This window comes from Otolemur garnettii, unplaced genomic scaffold, assembly GCF_000181295.1.
Source record: "Otolemur garnettii isolate 467f Iridium unplaced genomic scaffold, OtoGar3 scaffold00003, whole genome shotgun sequence".
NCBI lineage: Eukaryota > Metazoa > Chordata > Mammalia > Primates > Galagidae > Otolemur > Otolemur garnettii.
In genome coordinates, this window is record NW_003852398.1 from 36,257,908 (window position 1) to 36,262,901 (window position 4,994).

The 4,994-nt window shown below is 52.0% G+C and overlaps 1 long non-coding RNA gene across 1 annotated transcript in view; it reads left to right on the top strand.

Annotated features, from left to right (window-relative positions):
• Positions 1-1,750: 1,750 nt before the first annotated feature.
• The window catches only part of LOC111726829, a 23,763-nt gene continuing 20,519 nt past the window's right edge, over positions 1,751-4,994 (top strand). Inside the window, exon 1 of the long non-coding RNA XR_002774523.1 lies at positions 1,751-1,814. This is a non-coding gene — a long non-coding RNA (uncharacterized LOC111726829). The remainder of the gene's footprint in view (positions 1,815-4,994) is intronic.

Sequence of the window (4,994 nt, forward strand, 5' to 3'; positions counted from 1 at the left end):
CTGAGCCACAGGTGCTGCCCTATTTTTTTTTCCTATTTTTTAATTTAATTTTATTATTATTTTTTTTTTGAGACAGAGTCTCACTATGTCACCCTCAGTAGAGTGCTGTGGTGTCACAGCTCACAGCAACCTCAAACTCTTCGCCTTAAGCAAGTCTCTTGCCTCAGCCTCTCAAGTAGCTGTGACTATAGGCTCCTGCCACAATGCCCTGCTACTTTTTTTTTTTTTTTGGTTGCAATTGTTTAACTGGCCTGGGCTGGGTTCAAACCTGTCACCCTTGGTGTATGTGTCTGGCGCCATAACCACTGTGCTACAATCACCTGGCCAAGTCTCCTGGTTTAAAACCAGAGAGGGGCTCGGTGCCCATAGCACAGTGGTTATGGCACCAGCCACATACACTGAGGTTGGTGGGTTCGAACCCAGCCAGGCCAGCTAAAGCAACAATGACAACTGCAACAACAACAAAAAAAACAAAACAAAAAGAACCAGAGGGGTCTGGATTATTTCTCTGCCAAGCTTGCTCTGATGCCTTAGATGTCTCCATGGGTCTCCACCCATCCTTCACCCTTAGCTCAGCTGTGAGTTTCCCCTAGAATTTGTTTCATTATCAGGTTCTTTACTTTCCTTTTATAAAGTCATCAGTTGACTGGAGTCCAAGGGCAGTCTTGCAACAGGAAAGACTATGGCCAGGTACCAGAAAGGACTGCCACAGAACATTTCACCATATAGCCAGGAATGGATGTGGTTGTCAGTCTTAGAAGACAGTCATCAGCCCCACCAACTCCCAGGTTGAGAGCTGTGGCAGGCAGCCCATCCGAGATAGAGCTAATGACTCTGGAGGTAATGAGCTGAGTTCACCTGGAGGAAGGGGGAGGGACCAGACTTTTAGCAGTAATGCTCAAGGGCAGGCGTCCTCAAACTATGACCTGCGGGCCACATGTGGCCTGCCTAGGGCATTTATCCGGCCCACCAGTGTTTTTGCAGATGCTGCCTGTCCTGCTTAGCAGCTGACTCATCCAGGGGCCTGCAATCCAGCCCTCTAATGGTCTGAGGGACAGTGAACTGGCTCCCTGTTTAAAAAGTTTGAGGACCCCTGCTTAAGGGTTTGGAGCACTGTCTTAAAAGTCATATTAACAGAGATTTGAATCCCAGGTCGACAAAGTTACCTTGAACTTGCCCTCTTCAGCTTTGGTTTTCTCAGGAGCAAATGGGGTAATGCAAGGAAGGCCTGATCTCAAGGGATAGTGGAGTTCTATTTGTTTTGGGATTTTGTTTATTTATTTATTTATTTTTTAAACAATCTCACTTTTATCACCTAATGCCTTGGCATCAGCTACCTCACAGCAACCTCAAACTCCTGGATTAAGTGATCCTCCTGCCTCAGGCTCCCCAGTAGCTGGGACTAAAGGCGCCTGCTACAACACCAGGCAAATTTTTCTATTTTTAGTAGAGATGGGTCCTGCTCTTGCTCAGACTGGCCTTGAACACCTGAGCTCAAGTGGATCCTCCTGCCTTGGCCTCCCAGAATGCTAGGATTACAGGCATGAGCCATGGCACACACCTGCACACTGGATAGTGAAGTTCTAATGAGATATTGCACACCGGGTGCTGGCACCACTCCTGGCACAGAGACTCTTCTATAAAGAGGCCGTAGTTACTATTAATATTCTAGCTCTGGTCAGGACTGGTCCTTACCTGGGAACTTGAGACAGCCCTTTATGGACCTCAATTTCTTGGTTTGTACTTCCAGCCCTCTCACTCCCAGAGTGGTTGACTTGGATGATCTCACTGAAGAGAAGACCCCTCCCTCATCGGTCAGTCCATGGGGGGGCTATGCTGGGGGGTGGGAAGGCAGCAATGCCCAACCAACATTTTCACCAGGCTGGGCGGGCAGCGCCAGGCAGGCGGGAGCTGGTCAGGTTTTTAATTGAACATGATGCAAATGAAATGTAAATACCATGCAAATAAGCTCTTGCCAGGAGGCGCTGGGCTGAGAGCAGAGGGAGCAGGGAGGGGACTGCTGAGCAAGGCTCCTCCCTGGCCCCCCCTCCTCTCTCCCGTGGTTGCCTACGCCCACCCCCTGGGCTGCCCACCCAGCTGGGCCATTCCATTCCGGTAACAGCAGGTGGGCGCTCCATCCCCACAGCCCCCTCCCAGACTCCTGCGGCTCCTGGACATGGTGGTGTGCTCAAGGAGGAGGCAGGGACCCTGTGGATGGAGCCAGGCTGACATACACAGAATCACATAGAAAGACCCACATGTAAAGGGACAAACAGATATAGACAGACAAAAACACATATTCCCTCTCAAGCCCCTGCAACACTGAGACCTACTCAGAGACAGCCAGTCACACATAAATATACACATTGCACTTTCAATCATAAATACATACAGTGGCACAAATAGACACAGTCACAGGGCACATACATACACACACATACTCTCTCACTGCCTATCCTGTAAGGACAGCAGATTGATGTCCCTGTGCCGGCTGGAGGTCAGAGAGGTTGGGAAGTGGTTGGGGACAGGCACCTTGTGTGGTCAGAGCCTGGTGATCTAAGGTAGGCCAAACAGGTGATACCAGGTGGAGGGTCTTCAGGGTGCCTGGGCCTTTTGCCCACCCCACCATTCCAAGACACATAACCATAATCCAGGGCCACAGCCACTAGACATCCCAGGTGTTGGTCCATCCTCCAAGTCCTCAAAGAACTCTGGCTCCCATCCTGGGATTCAGAGTCCCCTGAGGTCCCACAGACCTCACTCCTAAGGCAGACAGCCATTTGAATGAGGCTGGCCCAAGAGGATAGGGCGTGGTTGGCTAGGTCAGAAATTGATGTATCACCTTACCAAGGGGTAGAGAGTGAAGTGCAAAGGAGTAGGGGAAGGGCTGAACAGTCTGGACAAATCTCCATTCCACCCAGGATCCACATCTGGGGGTGGTCTCGGCCCCCTCTCTGTGACTCATGTCCTACATTTAACTCTCATTAGTGCCTCTGAGCCCAGCTGGGAAGGATAATGGCCAAACTCCCCCAGCAGACAGGGTGGGCCACCCTGGCCTAGAGACAGAGCTTTGTGGGAAAGCAATGCTCATCATCCCTTAGCCTTAGCAAAGATCATCCTCCAACCCACAGAATAAGGGACTGAAGGTGGAACCACCCACCCGAGGCCCCCACCAGATGCACCACAGCCTCAGAGAGTACCTCATCTCAACCAGGGGCCAGAGATCGGGAAGGAGGGAAAGGGGCAGACCTCACAGAATCTCAGGCAGGCCAGGATCTCAGACAGCCCAAGCTGCTAGTGGTCCCATGGCCTTCCAACAACCCCTGCTCCTTTGCATGCCTTATACAAGGTGGTGGTGGATGAATGGGGGCCAGAGAAACAAAGATATGGCCAAGACCCATGGCCATTTTAGGCCTCCTTCCCTCTTATTTTGAGTACAACTGCTCTGTTAGTCTCTCACTCGTGAGTGCAGAGCCCAGGAAGGCTAAGCCAAAGACCCCTATCCTGCCCGTCCGCCCCAATAGAAGCCAGTTCTGCCTGCCTCCGCCACACTCCCTCCCAGCTTCCCTTCTCTGTGGGAAGGAGGCAGCTGGGGCGGGGGTGGCCGCGGGAGCGTCTTGCCCGTGTGATCGTGCCGAGCAGGGAATTCATTCGGGGCCATGTGGGAAAGACATTAGTGCTGGCCGCCCTGCCAGCCAGGAATGCGCCCCCCACTCTGCAGCAGCCGCCTGCCTGGCCCAGAAATGGTGACTCATATGCTCCAAGTTCCCACCCCCTCATCCTGTGCCCTCTACAGCCCACCGCAGGTCTGGTCTGGGTTTTCTACCCTCCCACCTTTGCTCCTGCTGGTCCTACTACGTGCCTTGCCCATCTTCCATTCTCTCATCTCTTATAAATACGAAGCAGATCACACCTCTCAGGGAGTCCTCAGACACCACCTTCCTAGGTGCCTGTCTATTCTCTGGACTTCCTCTGGTTAGAACACTCCTTTGGGACTTAGTTCCTAAGGGTGTCTCCCTCACACTGGAATGATTCACCTCTGGGTGCCCACAACCAGCATGGGACCTGGAGCACAGGGCAGGTGCAGAAAAAAGTTTGGGAAGCAGAGCACTGTGTAGGGAAAATAATAAAACAATGCCACTTACTTCACAGAGTGTATAAGCTCGGACCCTTAGTCCCTTTGTCTGAGCCTTGCTTTCTTCATTTTATAGACTGGGATAACAGTATCCAGCCCAGGTGCTAGCAGGGACAGCCTGTGCAAAAGCTAATGTCTGAAAAGCTCGGGACCTGCCACTGAGAGGGACTCAGTCATGATGATAGTAGTGATATTACTTAGTTATCATGGCTATTTAATGGCCCTACTCTGTGCCAGGGCCCAGGCTGGATACTTTCTAGATTTATCTAATCTCTGCCTTAGTCCTATGAAGTAGGTTCTGTTGTGATCCCTCTTTTATAAATGAGGAAACATTGAGGCTTGGCAAGGGAAGGCACTGACCCAGGTGTGCACAAGAAACAAAACCCTAAGCCCACACCCAGAGCTCTGATCCTGGCATGCCCAGAGCTCTCCTGAGCCCATGTGGAAGTATCCCATAGGTAGGCCGGGCACAGTGGCTCACACCTGTAATCCTAGCACTCTGGGAGGCTGAGGTGAGTAGATCGCTTAAGCTCAGAAATTTGAGACTGGGTGGCTCCTGTGGCTCAAAAGGTTAGGGCGCCGATCCCATATGCCAGAGGTGGAGGGTTCAAACCCAGCCCTGGCCAAAAAAAAAGAAAACCTTGGGCAGCACCTGTGGCTCAGTGAGTAAGGCGCCGGTCCCATATACCGAGGGTGCTAGGTTCAAACCCAGCCCCGGCCAAACTGCAACAACAAAAAATAGCTGGGAGTGTGGTGGGTGCCGTAGTCCCACCTACTCGGGAGGCTGAGGCAAGAGAATCACCTGAGCCCAGGAGGTTGCTGTGAGCTGTGTGATGCCATGGCACTCCACCAAGAGCGA